Below are 16,611 nucleotides of genomic sequence, written 5' to 3'. Positions count from 1 at the left end.
CTAATAATGTAAATAGCTAGAATCATCAACTTGACTTAATACAAGATGCATTTTAGGCATATAATTTTTTTAAATGAGAATTAATTTGAATTCAACCAACTCAAGTATTCACTCAGACAAGGGAAAAAAAAGAACCTTAAAAATTCAGGTTTTACAGATTAGTGTTAGAAATGTTCTCAATATAATACAAATACTATTCTGATCTCCACTGAATTACACCTGTATGAAAACATTTATCAATGTCTTTGTAGCTTATAATAAAATATAACTGGTCACTAAACCTCTTGGACAAGAATATCAGGATAATTTTCCAAGGCAAAGTCCTAAAACAAGATGAAAATAACAGTGGCTATAATCTTTTCAAAAACAGAGCATGGAAGTTTCCCTTTCCACAACTATGAATTTGGTTTTCCAAAATCTGGTTCTCAAATCCAAAGTCTATATATTTCAATAGCTGTGGGGCTGTGATGGAGAGAAGTGATTTTAGAGGAACTCTGAAGAACAAAATAGCTATCATAGATCTTAGTTTGAAAACTTTATCAAATGACTCAGGAATACTCAACTAATGCTTCTATCAAAGTTTATTGATTAGCTCAAGGGCAGAGTAAGAGGCAGGTGAAATGGAGTATTTTCTTCTAACAAAGCAGACTGAGCGCTATGCTAAGTGCTAGGGTGGAGTGGGAAGGGCCTCACACTGGGCAAGTTTCCCCTTGGACTTTCTGTGTAAACATCTCTTTAGCTTTGGCCTCCTCCCATGTGTGCTCAGGTGATGGAAAGGAGAGACTCTGCCCTCCCATGAAATGCTTCTCAGAGCAGCAGGGCTTGTCTCTGGGGTCTAAGGAAGCAGGAGACAATATGAAGATGGAATCCAACTGGCTTTGAAAGCTAATCCATTCTAATTGGGCTTTTTTGGTAAATTGAGCTATTTGAATGCCAGCTAGAAGTGCAGGCTCTTTTGCTAAACAACATGGACACACATCTGTCTTGAAAGTGCCTGTAAGACACCATGATGTAATCCTGTAGTTTATTGGCCCTACGTTCTCCCAGAATCAGGACTTTATAAGGTCTTGGAAATCCTCGGCTCCCTCTCGCTGCTTTCCAAATAAAATCTTAATGAATATAGTTGGAGCCCTTTATTAGGCTCTGTAATCCCTTCTTACCAAAATAGCCAGGCTAAAGGTGTTCCATGTAATTTTTGTTCCACTGGAAAGAGAAGGAGATTATTTTGACATTGTCCAGTAAGTTCAATGGGTAAATACTGTTCACCCCAAACCAAATTATGCAGCCTTCAGGGAGTTTTGAGAAAGCAAATCAACTGAACAGACCAAGAAAGAACTCTGTATACACAGCAAAGCTCTTTGGCAGTCAGAACCTGTTCTTCATGAGAAGGGGCCAAGCCACTTGGAAATTTCAAGTGAGAGAACAGAAGTCATCCTTACTCCAAGGTCAGAATTTTCTGAAGAACTTCAAGCACAATTTTATAGCAGAAGTGATACTGCTCCTATATGCATATATATGAAAATCAATAGAAAGTTAAGCAATTGAATAGCAATATCCACTCTTGAAAAATACATCTGTAATTGTCACCATAAAGTAATGTTCCTAAAAGTAGCACACTTAACCAAACTTCTTGATGCCCATAAAGTTTATAGAATATGAGCAGGATAAATGATCATAATATAATTCTTGGTCTAGAACTAGTTAACCTAAGGCTTAACTGAGCAGAGGGGAAACTGACTATCTCACTTTCCTGTATCTTCCCAGCTAAATCAAATTAAAATGTCTCTTGCATGAACTTTGACCATCTGTTATTTTTAAGATCTAATCTCATGTCTCCCCAGCAGTCCTAGTTCAAATGAAATACTTGCTCTCATTTGGACACTAAAATTTGGCCAACTTAAAGATTTAGGGGTACAATAGTAATCATAATAGTATGATTCATAATTAATCTGTGACAAACAAAATATATTTTAATGACATGCCAATAGCTTTGCTATTCTAGTGGTTACTGAGTATCCTAAATTGCTATCTAGAAATTTATTTAAAATAACTTAAGGTATGTGACTTAAGTAATATGACATTTTATGGAAAAAAAAACATGTAATTAGCCACTGGGATGCTTGGGGTTCAGCCTTGGCACCTCCAAGAACTACCTGAGTGATTTTATGGAATGGATGCTCTTTTTGTGACTATGAAGTACTTCATCAGAGATATTAGAACAAAACAAATGTTCACCTCCAAGAGTGAGAATTAAATGAGATCATGTAGGCAAGAGAGCCTTATAAATTGGAATGCCTGCACAGTCTAATCCTCATTCTCACGGTTCTTACTAGAAGGTACAAGGAGAGCGCTTACCTTTGTCTGAACCATGCCAGAATGCTGTTCCCACATTTGGGCCCCTATGGTCCTGATGTCAAACTGTGGACAGGATGACAGCAATTTTGTGTTATCCACGTGGGGCAAAAACACAAACCTGGAGACTGCCAATGAGTACTGCCAACCTCTTCCCAGTAAAGAGATTTAATGGGAGATTTAACAGGAGAGCCTCATCTTTAGCCAGAAGAAAATGTACTATTAATATTTTTAGCCCAGTCTATCAGATGAGGAAGCCTTGTTTAAATAGGAAAGGGGAGGATGCATTCAAGGCCTGGTGTCCACAAGCAGCAACAAGGCATTTATTTGCCCTTAGTACTCCTTTCTATTCTCTCAAGAGCACAAGGAAAGCAGTCTTGCCATCTGGGAAACGCCTGCAGTGCAGAAGCCTTTCTCTTTCCAGGACAGTGACCCGGTTGTTTCTTACATGAAGTGCCCTAACAGCCTAAACTGGGACCTTGAGCAACCCTGCACCTGCGCCACAGAGCGAGGAGGGTGAGCTGTTGCAGTGTGCCAAGGTCTGCTTCTAGTCCATGGCAAGGTGAGGGCAGAGCCTGCGAGGAAGGGCTCAGAAGCACCATGGCCAACTTGACATCGCACGGCGTCAGAGTCTCTAGACCAGCGCAGCCGCTGCCACGTCATCTGGAGCCTCGCGGGTGCTGCAACCTCAGTGCCAGTCTGGTACAGCAAGATGGTGTGGAGGTGTGATATTTTAAGATTGGTTCATCAATTGTAACACAAAAGCATGCAAAAATCTGAGAAAATGTAAGCATTTTATTTATTTGTGTAAGTTGTGTAAGTTGTGTAAGTTGTCATTTTGGTAATGATTTAAAGTATTAGTGATGCCTTTAAAATTTTATTTCAAAATACTCATACACAGGACGTTGAAAAAAAATGCACAGAGGAGTCCTGTCCATCCATCACCCAGTTTCCCCAGTGATATCATCTTGCATTGCCACAATATAAAAACCAGAAAAGTGACATATTGGTGTAATCCACAGAACACATGCAGGTGTGTGTGCATAGAGTTCTCTGCAGTTTTTTCACATAAGCACAGCCACAATCCTGATGCTGACCCATTCTATTCCTACAGCCCCCTCACCCCCCAACCCCCACCCTGCACTCTCCCTTTAGAACTACGTCCGAGGAAACCACTAAGCTGTACTCCATCTCTATCATTTTGGTATTTCAAAGGTACATGAGGGAAGCAGATGTGGCTCAAGTGATTGAGCTTCCGCCTACCACATGGGAGGTCCTGGGTTTGGATTTCAGTGCCTCCTAAAGAAGATGCATAAGACAGCAAGCTGACATGATGAGCAGGTACAGCGAGCTGACGCAACAAGATGACACAAGAGACACAAGGAGGAAACATAATGAAAGACACAACAAAAGCAGGGAGCAGAGGTGGCTCAAGCAATTAAGTACCTCCTTCCCACACAGCAGGTCCTGGGTTCAGCTTCCAGGGCCTCCTAAGAAAAGGAAGACAGGCATCCAACAGGCAGCAAATGCAAACAATGAGGGGGTGGGGAGAAATAAATAAATCTTTAAAAAAAAAAAGGTATATGAATGCAATTATACAATATCTAACCTTTTGAGATTGGCTTTTCCCCCACTCAGAATGATTGCCTTGGGGTCCAGCCAAGTTGCTGCCTGGAATGACAGTTCATTCCTTATTATTGTTAAATACTGTTCCATAGTAAGTGTTGTTTCCAGTTTGTGGCTATTATGAATAAAGCTTCTATGAATATTTGTGTAGAGGTTTTGTGTGGGCAGGAGTTTCCATTTTCCTGGGATAAATGCCCAAGAGTGCTATTGCTAGGTCATAGGGTAAGCTTAGTTTAGTTTAGTTTAGTTTTTAAGAAACTGCCAAACTATTCTCCAGAGTGGTTATACCATTTTATGTTGCTACCAACAATTTATGAATTATCCAGTTTCTCCAAATCTTTCCCATCATTTGGTGTTGTCACTATTTTTTTATACTAGCTACTCTGATAGGTACATAGTGATATCTCATTGTGGTTTTAATTTGTATTTCCCTAAATGCTATTGAAGTCAAATAGCTTTTCATGTGCTTATTTCTCATCTGTATATCCTCTTTGGTGAAATGTCTGTTCATATCTCTTGCCCGTATTCTAATGGGATTTTTTTTTTACTGTTGAGTTTTGAAGGTCCTTTATATATTCTAGTTGCGAGAGCTTTATTGGGTATGTGGTTTACAAATATTTCTCCCAGTCTGCAGCTTACCTTTCCAACTTCTTCAGAAAGCCTTTCATAGAACAAATATTTTAAATTTGCTTTTCTCTTTAATTTGCTGTCCCCTTAAGAAACAAGGCAAAGTTGTCTGCTCTAATCACTCTTATTCTGCCAGGATAATAAAGCAAGCAAAAGAAATAAAGGGCATATAGCCTGGAGAGAAGAAATAAATCTGCCCCTATTTGCAGATGGCATAGCTATCTCTAGAAAAGCCCAAGAAATCTATAAAAAGAAAAACACACATAAAACAGACTTTTGGAACTAATAGTGATTTTCAGCAAAGTCAAAAGTACAAGATCAACATGCAAAAATCAATCTTGTTTTTACATACTAAAAACAATTGTGGGAAAAAAATGTGAAAACAATGCCACTTACAATTACTCCAAAGAGAATGTAATGCTTAGGTATAAATACAGTAAAACACAAATAGGATCTCTATGCAGGAAATGACAAAATGCAGAAGAAATCAAAGACCTAAATAAATGGAAAGATATACTTTGTTCATGGATTGGAAAATTCTAATTTAACAACAGATTTAACATAATTCCCATAAAATTCAAGCACGTTTTTGTAGATATAGACAAGCTTATTCTAAACTTTATAAATGGAAAAGCACAGGCCCTAGAACAGCTAATAGCTTAAAGCAATTTTGTAAAAGGAGGATAAAGTAGAAGGAATTGCTCTACCCAATTTTAGGCTTATTAGATAACTCAGTAGTCGACAGAGTGGAAATGGTAGAAGGAGAGACACAGAGGTCAATGGAACAGAATGGAGAACCTGAAACAGGAACTGAAATATGAAGGCTCAAAAGAAATTCAATGGAGGAAAAATAGACTATTCTGTGCTGCTGGAGCCATGGGACATCCATAGGCCAAAAAATAATAATAATAATAATAATAATAATAATAATAATAATAATAATAATCTCGACCCCAACTTCACATCATATTTAAAATTAACTCAAAATGGATCATGGACTTAATATAAAATGTAAAACTACCAAATTTTCAGGTAAAAAAATCTTTAGAACCCAGGCTAGGCAATGAGCTCTTAGACTTGATATCAAAAGTTTAATCTATAAAGGATATTTAATAAACTTAGATTTCATCAAAATTAAAACCTGCTGCATCTGGAAAAGCCTGTTTCTTCCCACTCCCCACCCCCCCAAGATGGCTCCCTTATCTGTTTAGCTCATTCTTTTGCTCGTTGTTTGTGCTCATTACCTGCTCACTTTTTTTGCTTGGTGTTTTTACTCATTGCCTGCTTGCTTTTTCTTTAGGAGGCACCAGGAACTGAACACAGGACCTCCCACGTGGGAGGTGGGTGCTCAACTGCTTGAGCCACCTCTGCTCCCTTATTTTGTTTTTGCTCATCTGCTCACTGATTTTGCTTGCTGTCTGCTCATTGATTTTTGTCTTCTTTAGGAAGCACCAGGAACCAAACCCAGAACCTCCCATATGGGAGGTGGGTACTCAACTGCTCAAACCACATCCATGCCATAAAAAGCCTGTTTTTTCAATTTTATAATTTAACATGGTTAGTTGAAATATGTAAATAAATTTATATTATTAACTTTTTAAAAAAGATTTATTTTCCCCCGCTCACTCCCCTGCCCCTGCCCTGCTGTTTTAGCTGTCTGTGTCCATTTGCTGTGTGATCTTCTGTCTCTATTTCTCTTTTTTGACTTCTCATCTTTCTCCTCTGGGATTCAGAGGGACTTGAGCCTGGGAACCTGTGATGTGGAAAGAGGCTCCTTGTCATTTGTGCCACCTCAGTTCCTGGTCTCTGCTGCACTGCACTTCGACTCTCCCCTCCATCTCTCTTTGGTTGTGTCACTATCTTGCTGTGTGGCTCTCTTGCGTGAGCACTGGCTCACTACACGGGCACTCACGTGGGCAGTTGGCTCACCATGCGGGCATTCACACAGGCACTCAGCTCACCGTCGTGGGCACTGGCTCACTACACGGGCACTCACGTGGGCAGGTGGCTCACCATGCGGGCATTCACACAGGCACTCAGCTCACCGTCGTGGGCACTGGCTCACTGCACAGGCACTCATGTGGGCAGTTGGCTCACCATGCGGGCATTCACACAGGCACTCAGCTCACCGTCGTGGGCACTGGCTCACTACACGGGCACTCACGTGGGCAGTTGGCTCACCATGCGGGCATTCACACAGGCACTCAGCTCACTGTCGTGGGCACTGGCTCACTACACGGGCACTCACGTGGGCAGTTGGCTCACCAAGCGGGCATTCACACAGGCACTCAGCTCACTGTCGTGGGCACTGGCTCACTACACGGGCACTCACGTGGGCAGGGGGCTCACCATGCGGGCATTCACACAGGCACTCAGCTCACCGTCGTGGGCACTGGCTCACTACACGGGCACTCACGTGGGCAGGTGGCTCACCATGCGGGCATTCACACAGGCACTCAGCTCACCGTCGTGGGCACTGGCTCACTGCACAGGCTTTCTCTTTTTCTTTTTCACCAGGAAATCCCAGGGATTGAACCTGGGTCCTCCTACATGGTAGATGGAGGCCTCATCACTTGAGCCACATCCGCTTGCCTGTCTTATTAACTTTTAACCTTGATTTACTGAAGGCAAAACAAGCTTCACTGGACTATTTTGTGCAGAAAAGGCACAACTTTCTGAACATGGCTTTAGTGGTAAACCAAACAATGAAAATGAAAGTGACTACAATGAAATGAAGACCAAAAGCATTCATGATGATTTGACCTAAAATTATGATTCCTCCTATATTGAGTTTTATAGCCAAAATTGGTTGTGAAGTGCTAAAAATCACAGTGTGCTTTTTATAAAGACATACTGGCTAACAAAACAAAGGAACCACAAAACTTACATGTCACATAAAATTTTAAAGTTTGAAGCCAAGTCAATTATTTTTAAGAATATTATATTAAAAAGCTAATATTCAATCTTCCAAATGTAAGATTAATGCTCTACAGACTTATAAAGTAGCACTTTGAATCACTAAGACTGAAAAACCATATAATATTACCCAGGCAACAGTGAAAGACTGTACCAAAGATGTGTTCTCGGAAATGTCTAAGTATGTGGCAAGGAAGGAAGTTAAAGTGCCATTCTCTAACTCTGTGGCAATCTGGACATGTTCAGGAGCTGGCTAGTGACACAGAAGTGGTGCCAACTCATAGGAAGAGCAAAAGCAGCGGAGTACTTGCCATTGCGTCTTCATGAACAAAAGACAGCCTGAACATCAGGACGCTTCCAGTACATCTGGCCTGTGAACCTGTGATAGGGGGGAATAATTCTTCCTTTTGCAGCTTGATTACTGATAAATAGTAGTCCTAAACTGCATAAAAAATGGGAAGTGCTACGTTGCCAAAAATTGTCATTTGGAGCTTAAGTTATGTGTAGGATTATATTCTGATAGTATAGTCACAATGACGAGAAAGCACTGTGAGGTAGCTGCACAAAGTAAGAGATTTATGTCAGGAGAACTCAATAACTGTTACAAAAGATCTGTCAGGTGCACTAAACAGCACGTTTGGTGATTTGCTAACATTTTGTTTTATTTTATTTTATTTTATTTTATTTCTTTCTACCCACCCTCTCGTCATTTGTACTTGCTGTGTCTGTCTGTCTTCCTTGTTTCTTTAGGAGGCACTAGGAACTAAACCTGGAACCTCTGACATGGGAGGGAGGCACCTAATGACTTGAGCCATGTCCATTCCCTGCTTTGTTGTATCTCTCATTATGTTTTTTCTTCTTGTGTCTCTTGTTGCATCAGCTTACCATGCCTGACCATTGTGCCACCTCGCTGTCTTGCTCATCTTCTTTAGGAGGCACTGGGAATTGAACCAGGGACCTCCCATGTGATAGGCAGGAGCTCAATCACTTGAGCCACATCTGCTTCCCACTAACATTTTTAATTATGTAAAGGCAACTTACTACATTTTGGATTTTTTCTCTTCATTGTATAATAATGTTGTGACTGATAATTAACAACTGTTATTGTATGTTAAAATAAGAGGGTTATAGTTCTTTCAAGAATGAATTATATAACCATCTTGGTGTTTCTGGACAACAGGATCTAGTTTTCTACAACATTTAAGGATTTTTAAATAGGCTGGATTTAAAAATTTAAGTGGTTATAAAAATAACAATTATTAAAAACAAATAAATGGTTACATTTTCTCAGATTTTTTACATGCTTCAAGGTTATCATTGATGACCTAACCTTAAAAAGCCCCAGGTCCCAACATGGCCCACTAGGCATGCAGCTTGCCCACGGCACTCGGTAGCCACACTCTGTCACAGGGTGACCCCGCGATCCTACTGGGGCGTCAGGGCAACAGCAAACTGCTGTCAGCGCATCTAGATGGCAGTTTCCACTTACTCATCTTGCTGCAGGTAACAAACGTTCACAGGTGGGTGCTGTCCCAGCCTCCCTGTGAGTAGCTCTGGAAACAGCAAGGAGCACCGGGAAGGGCTTTCACGCTGGTGCCTCAAAGCTCAGGGCCAGGGGAAGCAGCAAAGGAACAGGCAGCTTCCCGCTCTGCACCACTGTGCTTCATCTCATCTGCGAAGCATCCTCAAGGCAAGAGGCGCCAGTACTCCATGTATCACTGAGAAAGAAAGCTTCTGCCAAGCTGTACAAACTACTGATTATAAAACACATCCTGATTTTAAAGAAGGTGCAAGGTAAAAAAAAAAAGTGCAACTTTAGAATCAATGAAATATAAAATTTAGTTTTACAGTTTCTGCAAGGAATATAAAATAAGGAAGATCATAAACTATTTAAGAAATGAGGATGGAGAATATATATATCAAGAAATATTACAGTAATGCATTTTTTGCTAAAAGGATAAAACAATAGTTACAGGGTTAAAGTAACATAATTGCACATTACTTAAATTTTCAGCATTGTCGAGGACATCTCTCACTTTTGGCCACCTAGTTTATATTCCTTTTTCTTAATGATACCCTGAGTTTATTTTGGAAAACCATCCCGCTCTCATTCCCAACCATATGGCCTAGGGTAACCCTGACCGGCCTAAATGGACCAGCACATCCCACAGTGACTAGTTCAGGGAAATAGCTCCAACACAAGCAGAAAGAGTGAAATGCTAGGAGGTGCCTGCTCAAGCTGCTGTGAAGGAAAAGCTTCTGTCTCCCAAGGAGGTTCCTGGAATGCCCTACATAAGCCTGCGGTGTTGGCATCAGGACGTGAGTGTGGGCACTGCAGGAGCCATTGTGATGCTACAAGGGAAGAGCCTGCTGTTGGAACACAGCTGTGTAAGGCCTGGGAATCAGAGCAGAGATTTAACACGTGTCCAGACATCAGGTCCCTGCAGGATTTGCCTACTAAGGCAAAAGCCACTGTGCTGCTTTTTATGACCTAGTTATGGATTTCCACATTCCTTGCAGTCACAGTAACAGTTACTTTCCCCTAACTCCTGCTAAGTAAACAGATGTCTTCCCCTCCTCACTTCTACGGCACAGGAAAAGAGTTGAGTACTGCCCAGCTGGGGCTCCAGCTGCAGCACACACAGTGCATGCTGATACCAGGGGAGACAAGGGAGGCAGAGGGGACGGAGAGAAGGGACGGGAACGATGTTGCCTGATGACTTACTGAGTGTGAGGCACTCCTCCAACAACTCTGGGAAGTACTGGTTATCGTTCCACCTTTACAGACCAGGAACCTGAGGCTAAATAGCACAGTCAACTGAGTGACAACCAGAAGTGGCCAGGTGAGCTTTCAAATCAGCCCCATGGCCTCTGCTCTCTTTCCCCAGGCCACTGGGGCCCGGGCAGTGTCAGAGACCACTTCCAGATGAGGACACATGCCTTTCCACTACGTCAGATAAGGTTTGAGGTCAGTTCCCATTTAGCTCGCCCCGGAAGTGGTTCAGAAACCTCAGGGGGAAATAATTGTTCAAATGAAAGCAGCAGCAGTGACAGGCTGTTTTCTCTGCCTTCCTCCGGCTGGAAAACCAGCTAGATCACAGATTTCTGTTGCCCATTCTGATGCTGGATCATGGTTTGGGGAATATCTGAAGGCAAGGTAAAAATCCTCTGCCCAGCACTGCCTAGCCCAGCATGGGCACAGTGTGGGAGAGAGGAAGGTGGTGGAAGGAGGAGGAGGCCCCATGCTGCAGCAGACAATCTCTTCCCATGCACACCGTGGACTTGCAGTCACGCGCTCCCTGAAGCAGTCCTCGGCTAATTGTTCGATGAGCAGCATGAAGGCAGGGACTGGCCCAGGTCTCGTCTCCTCCACAGACCTCAGAGGGCTCAGCAGGTGGGCTGGATGGAGCAATGAACTGCTCCAGAGTTCCCTGCCTGTCACCACATGACTGTGAGCTCTCCAGGGTTCTTGATTGTGGCTTTTATAAAAATATCTGCACCCCCAGGTACATAATAGATGCTCAGTATTTGAGGAATGAATGAATGGAAGCAGTGTCTAGAGAGAACAATTCCCGTTGGGTTTGTTTTTGGTTTTTGAGGTATCCGAGCAGGGGATTGCACCCAATGTCCAGGACCTCATGGGTGGGAAGCCAGGACTCAAACACTGAGCCACGATGGTTCCCCTGAGCTGACTTTGTTTTGCTTGTTGTTTGTTTGTTTTTAGGAGGCACCGAGAATAGAACTGGGGACCTCCCATGTGGGAAGCTGGCGCTCAACTGCTTGAGCCATATCGGCTCCCCTCATATTGCTTTTAAAGTTAAAATTCTTAATTTCTTCATCACTTTAACAACTGCAGTTAAAACGGCCTCAGGCCCAGAAGGACACAGGAAAAGGACGACATGTCCTCTTCAGTCCATGTGTTTCCACAAAGAGCAGCACCCTGGCCCCTCCCGCCCAGCCCTCTGAGGAGAAATGGAGCACTTCCCGCCCGCTCCCTTGGTGCCCTCCGCCTGGAGCCAGCCGGCACCCCTCACGCGGGCGCCCAGGTCGGGCTGGGCCTGGGGTGGGAGCAGGCTGCCTGAGGGAGAGCCAGGGAGCCTCCTTGGTCCCCGTCCAAAGCGCCACTGCCCGAGCAGTTCAGTCAGTCCTAGCTGCTTCCACGTTGGAGGGGAAGTGAAGATTGTTAGTGACTGCCTCCCCCAGGCCCAGCAACGTTGCTAGCCCTATTTTACACACGGAAAGCTGGGTTTGAGGGAATGAGCAATTTGCACAAAGTCACCAGAATCTGAAGTTTGTGGCATAACCGGAGGTCCAACCCAGGGCCCTCTCCTTAACTCGAGTCCACATTTTTCCCAGCGTGCTCACATGACTGTATTTCCGCTCATTAAACACAGGCATCTTTCAGCAACACTCTCTAACAAGATTTTGAAAAATGTGCGTGTGGGGTGATGGGCAGGAAAGGGGAAATGAACTCCCATTTACTGTGTGCTCCAGACTCTCCCACGAGTCATTTACTTGCCATTTAATTCTCACAACCCGCCCCCGGAAATCTGAGGTTCGTAGCGAATAAGTAACTTGCAACAAGCTTGAGAACCAGTTAGCCAAAGCTCACGTGCGCGGCTTTAAGCAGGGGCGGCGAAGGCCTGCTGCCAGGCTTCCACGGGAGACGCAAAGGCTCGCGTCCCGCGGCCCGGGCGTCGGCTGGGCGCGGGCACTTACGCAGGAGTCCTCCACGGCCCAGAACACCACGTCCGCGCACAGCAGCACCCCCGTGCGGCCGATGCCAGCGCTGCAGTGCGCGAGGATGGGTCCCATCTGGTGGCTTTTCCAGAAGTAGGGAACGAACTTGATAAAGTCATCTGCCGAGGCAGGAGTGCCATGGTCCGGCCAGTTGATGAACTGCAACTGTTTTACAAGGTGACTAGTGTCCATCTGCTGGGGGTGGGGAGGAATCGATCAATCGCTTCTATCTGAGATCTCATTTCAACTTATAATAACAATAAAAATGGCTATATAACATTATCATGGCTTTCAAATGAATACTGAAACTTCATTTCGATGTTTATACGAATTCTGGAAGTTGCCAGGAATAGAGGGATTTCCTCAATTTACCAAAGAGAACGTAATAAAATAACAACATTGGCAGGTGCCACAAATTGAGCACTTGGCTGCGTGCTGGGTGCTGGCCCGGCACCCACGCGCACGGGCCCACTTCATCCTCCTGCGGCCCTGATGAGGCTCACACTGTTTCATCCTCTTTGGCTTCTGAAGAAACCAAGTAGCAGAGGACTTGAGAGACAGGTCGTGGGGCTACCGGGTTTGGAGCTGGGACTGCGGTGGGGCAACCTGAATCCTCCGCTGCCTTCTTCCGCAGCATGAGGACACAGAAAATCCAAGATTCCAAAGTATTTAGGGTAGAAGATGAGACAGAAGGGCGATGCCCCTGAGCTTCAAAATTATTCTCCTGAGCATAGGTGCAGCAGGCAGGGGCTGCCAACCCCCTGGTGGGGGCGCCCCTCTCTGCAGTGAGGAAAGAGGGCCCCAATGACCTTAACCGAAGACTATGACTCCCAAGTCTGACGCCGAGCCCTCCTGATGGGCAGTGACATGACCCCTCCAGGGCCTCTGCCATGATGGAGCACTTGGAGGACGCCCACAAAACCTCCCTGGGGAGTGTGCGGCCACCACTGCCCTCGCGGGGGACCCTCAAGGGGAGGCTCAGGGTGGGCTTCTCACCCCCCCCCGCTTCTCCCTAACAGACCAATTTTTTTGAAGTTCCTTTAAAAAGCTGTTGATGTTGAGAGATCCCTTTCTAATTCGAAGTATCTACTGGAATCCTTGACTGACTTTTTAATACAGTTTTCTACCTGGAATCGTAAGTCTAGAAAACCCTCCCAACTCACTTTGGTTACTGATGTTTTCAATATCTTTAATCACTTGATAAAGACACAAACGTCTTCAGATCTATAAAAAGCACCAAATAGAGAACCAGAGTTTGAGCCATTGGCACCGACACTGCAGGGTGGAATCAGCCCCTGACACCCTCGCAGGCGCCAGGCAGGGGCAAGCTGCCCGCAGCGTGTGTCAGGGCTGGCTGGCCCTGCTATTCGGACCTGGTGGGTCAGGAAGGAGGGCCCGCGGGTTTCCTGGCCCCCAGCAGGAAGCCTCAAACTCCCCCATGACTGAGGCGGTGGCGTGGCTGAAGGCCACCGCTCCTGCCACCTCATCAGGGCCCTGCGAGGTCTGCTCTATGGGAACCACACTCGACCTGGCCCGCTGTGTCCTCCGTGCTCCAGCCCCCCTGTCTCCTCCAGCGCTGCCTCACCTTCCCAGCAGGGGCCACGGGTGGGAAGTGCCTCCCTGCTCCACGGGGCCCGGTGCTCTTCTGTCCCCAGCGCGGCATGGGCCCTGGGGAACAGCGGGCTCTCGGTGGGCAGGAGGGGAGACCCCTGGCACCTGGCGACGGCCCTGGCTCCGTCCTCGCACTCCTCGGCCATCTCTTCCCTCCCCCGCCCCCTGCCCGGCACCTCAACTAGTGAGTGCGAGGAGCCGCAGCCTCCTGCCTTTGCACTCAGGCCCCATCCCGCTTAAAATCCCAGACACCCTCACCGCCTCACCTCTGTGCCCTCCGCGCCCTCGCCCCTCCTCGCCCCTCCTGGCATGGGGCAGCCTCCCTGCAAAGCGCCTTCCCCCTCTCCCAGCCACAGGTGCCACAGCAAGCACCCCTTGGCCTGCTCAGGTGCCACGGCAAGGGAGGGCCGCACCCCTCGACCTGCTCCGGTTGCCAGGCCATTCTTCCTTCTAGCTGTCCAGAAGCCCCCACACGTTTGCACGTCCCACCTCTGACCCTTGTCTTCTTACTGCTCCACCAGCGGCTAAATGTCCTGGTCATCCACACCCAGTGAGCCCGACGCCACCCAGGGCAAGCCCGGCACCCCGCAGGCCCCAGGCTCTCGGGTCTTGCAAGACTTGATTCATCTCTGGCAGGGCGACCACTGCCTTGCTTCTCGTCCCCACAAGGGTGGCCTGGGTCCCTGCTTTCCCTCCCAGTGCCACCTGTTCTGGGTGACCATTTCACTCTCCCCTTAAAGGCCTCCATGGCTCCAGCTATCTTCACGATGAAGTCCATCTCCTCAGCTGTATCCACGATGGACCGTGTCCTGCCTGGGCCTGCTGGATTCCTCTAGCCTCTTCTCACCCCTCCTTACTCTCTTCAGTGAACGTTTACATTCCAGCAACTACTTCCACTCCTTTGTACACACCCCATGTTGTTTTATATTTAGGTTATGGCTTTCCACTGCTTACCCTTCTATTCAGGTAGTTCCCAATCCAGATGTCACCGCCTCCAGCAAACCTTCCCCCAAACTCTAAATAAAGCTTTGAAACTCTCTTCTAAGTCCCCGAGACTTAAATATTGCCACTGACCACAGCAACAGGAAGGCTGGGTGAGTGGACCCATCTTCCCACGCTCAGCATGGGCTGTGAGTGCCTGGCACAGAGACTGGCACTCAGTAGGAGCTTAGTACGTGCCTGTCCCACCTAGAAGTAGGCAAAGTACGTCCCAGCATCACACAGTTTCTAATATTCACCCCCTGGCCCCAACTCCCTTTCTCAGTTTTTTCTTCCCTGCAGTCAGAATTTGGTTAAACAGAAGAAGCAGTGATGCTGGCTTTGTTTTTGGTACCAGGGAGAAGTAAAACTGAGTCACCTAATTAAAAAGCATCCCAAGTCTATATCCCAGCCTACTCCTTACTTCTAGTCCGGCTGTACCTTCTTATGCAGTGAAATATATCTAACACTGATTTTTAAAGACTTACGGACTTCTTCACAACTTTAAACATTCAAATGATGAAACATTGAAGTGTCTGGTAGCTCTCCAGGGAGACGTAGAAGTGTTTCAATTCCAAAGGCTTATTCAGAGAAACTGGCCAGTAAAGGTGGCATTTGACCACTCCATTTTCCATCTCTCTGGTTATCATGACAATAACATTGGAATTATTTTCCCAAACCATTTGCCAAAAATCCTCTATGGTGGTGGGCAGTGGTCCTTGGGTAGCGATATAAAAATACTCTTCTCCTGAATTGACAATTCTAATGTAACTAGCACTGATGTAATCCTTGCTTTCTCCAAGAGGAACACATGTTGAGTCATCTATTAAAGAAACAGAAACACCTGGTAGAGGAAGGAAAGCCGGAGATGCACGAACCCAGGCTTCTGGGGAGCATTTCACCAAGGGAAGCCTGAATGCCACGACGCTAACAAAGAGTAATGTGACTTATGAGTTTATAAGTTCACCCCCACACGCTGTTCTGACAGGACCTAAGAAAGAGCTGATAAGGAGAACATTCTGTACTGGTGCTTACAAACCAGGGAAGGGTGCCGTTAGCTTCCCAGGAGCTTTGAAAGATTTATGTCAGAGACGACAGGGAGGATGAGGCAAGGGCGCTATCCCCTGCTCTACAATCCAGCACAGCAGAGGAAGAGCCTCTGAGGGAGGAAGTGAATGGCATTCCCCACAGATCCCAGGAAAGCTTTAGCCCAGAGCAGCGGGGGCCAGGGCTGCAGGGGACTGTGGGAGCTGATGGGAGTTGTCTTAGGACCCTCCAGACACCGTTGCTGCCACACGAGGCACCAGGGTGGACGGCCACCCCCACCTTCTCCAGGTGCCGTGGCCTAGTCAAAGCCAAGGCATTGTGGCAAAAGGATGCTTCCAAGGGAATCTGCTCCAGGCAAAGTGGGGCTCGTCAGACACAGACTGCTACAACAAATACAAGAACAGAGAAGTCGTTGCTTGGCCTCCAGTAAACTTCACTTCCCCAGGAGCTCGTTCTTCACTCCTCATAGACTTCTGGGATGCTGGCTGCCCCGCTGCTCCCACCGAGAGAACAAACAGCAAAGCAGTCCCCTCTCACCGTGCCTGTCTTCCCCATGACCTGCCCTTTCCCACATCTCATGGCCAAGTAGACCACTGACCTACCAAGTATGCTCATGACAAACCTAACTGAAAGCAGATTTACACAGTTTTTCACAAAGCACTTCTCACGTTCCAACAGAGTAAGCATAAACCTCCCTCTGTAAATGTGAATAAA

At 46.0% G+C, this 16,611-nt stretch overlaps 1 pseudogene; it reads right to left on the bottom strand.

The window, feature by feature from the left end:
* Positions 1–1,435: 1,435 nt before the first annotated feature.
* Positions 1,436–15,533, bottom strand: LOC101411337 (tyrosine-protein phosphatase non-receptor type 20-like; annotated as a pseudogene).
* Between the last annotated feature and the right edge of the window lie 1,078 nt (positions 15,534–16,611).

Source organism: Dasypus novemcinctus, chromosome 6 (assembly GCF_030445035.2).
Source record: "Dasypus novemcinctus isolate mDasNov1 chromosome 6, mDasNov1.1.hap2, whole genome shotgun sequence".
In the NCBI taxonomy this organism is placed as follows: Eukaryota; Metazoa; Chordata; class Mammalia; order Cingulata; family Dasypodidae; genus Dasypus; species Dasypus novemcinctus.
Note: the sequence above shows the minus strand (reverse complement) of the source record. Positions and strands in the feature narration are given on the sequence as shown.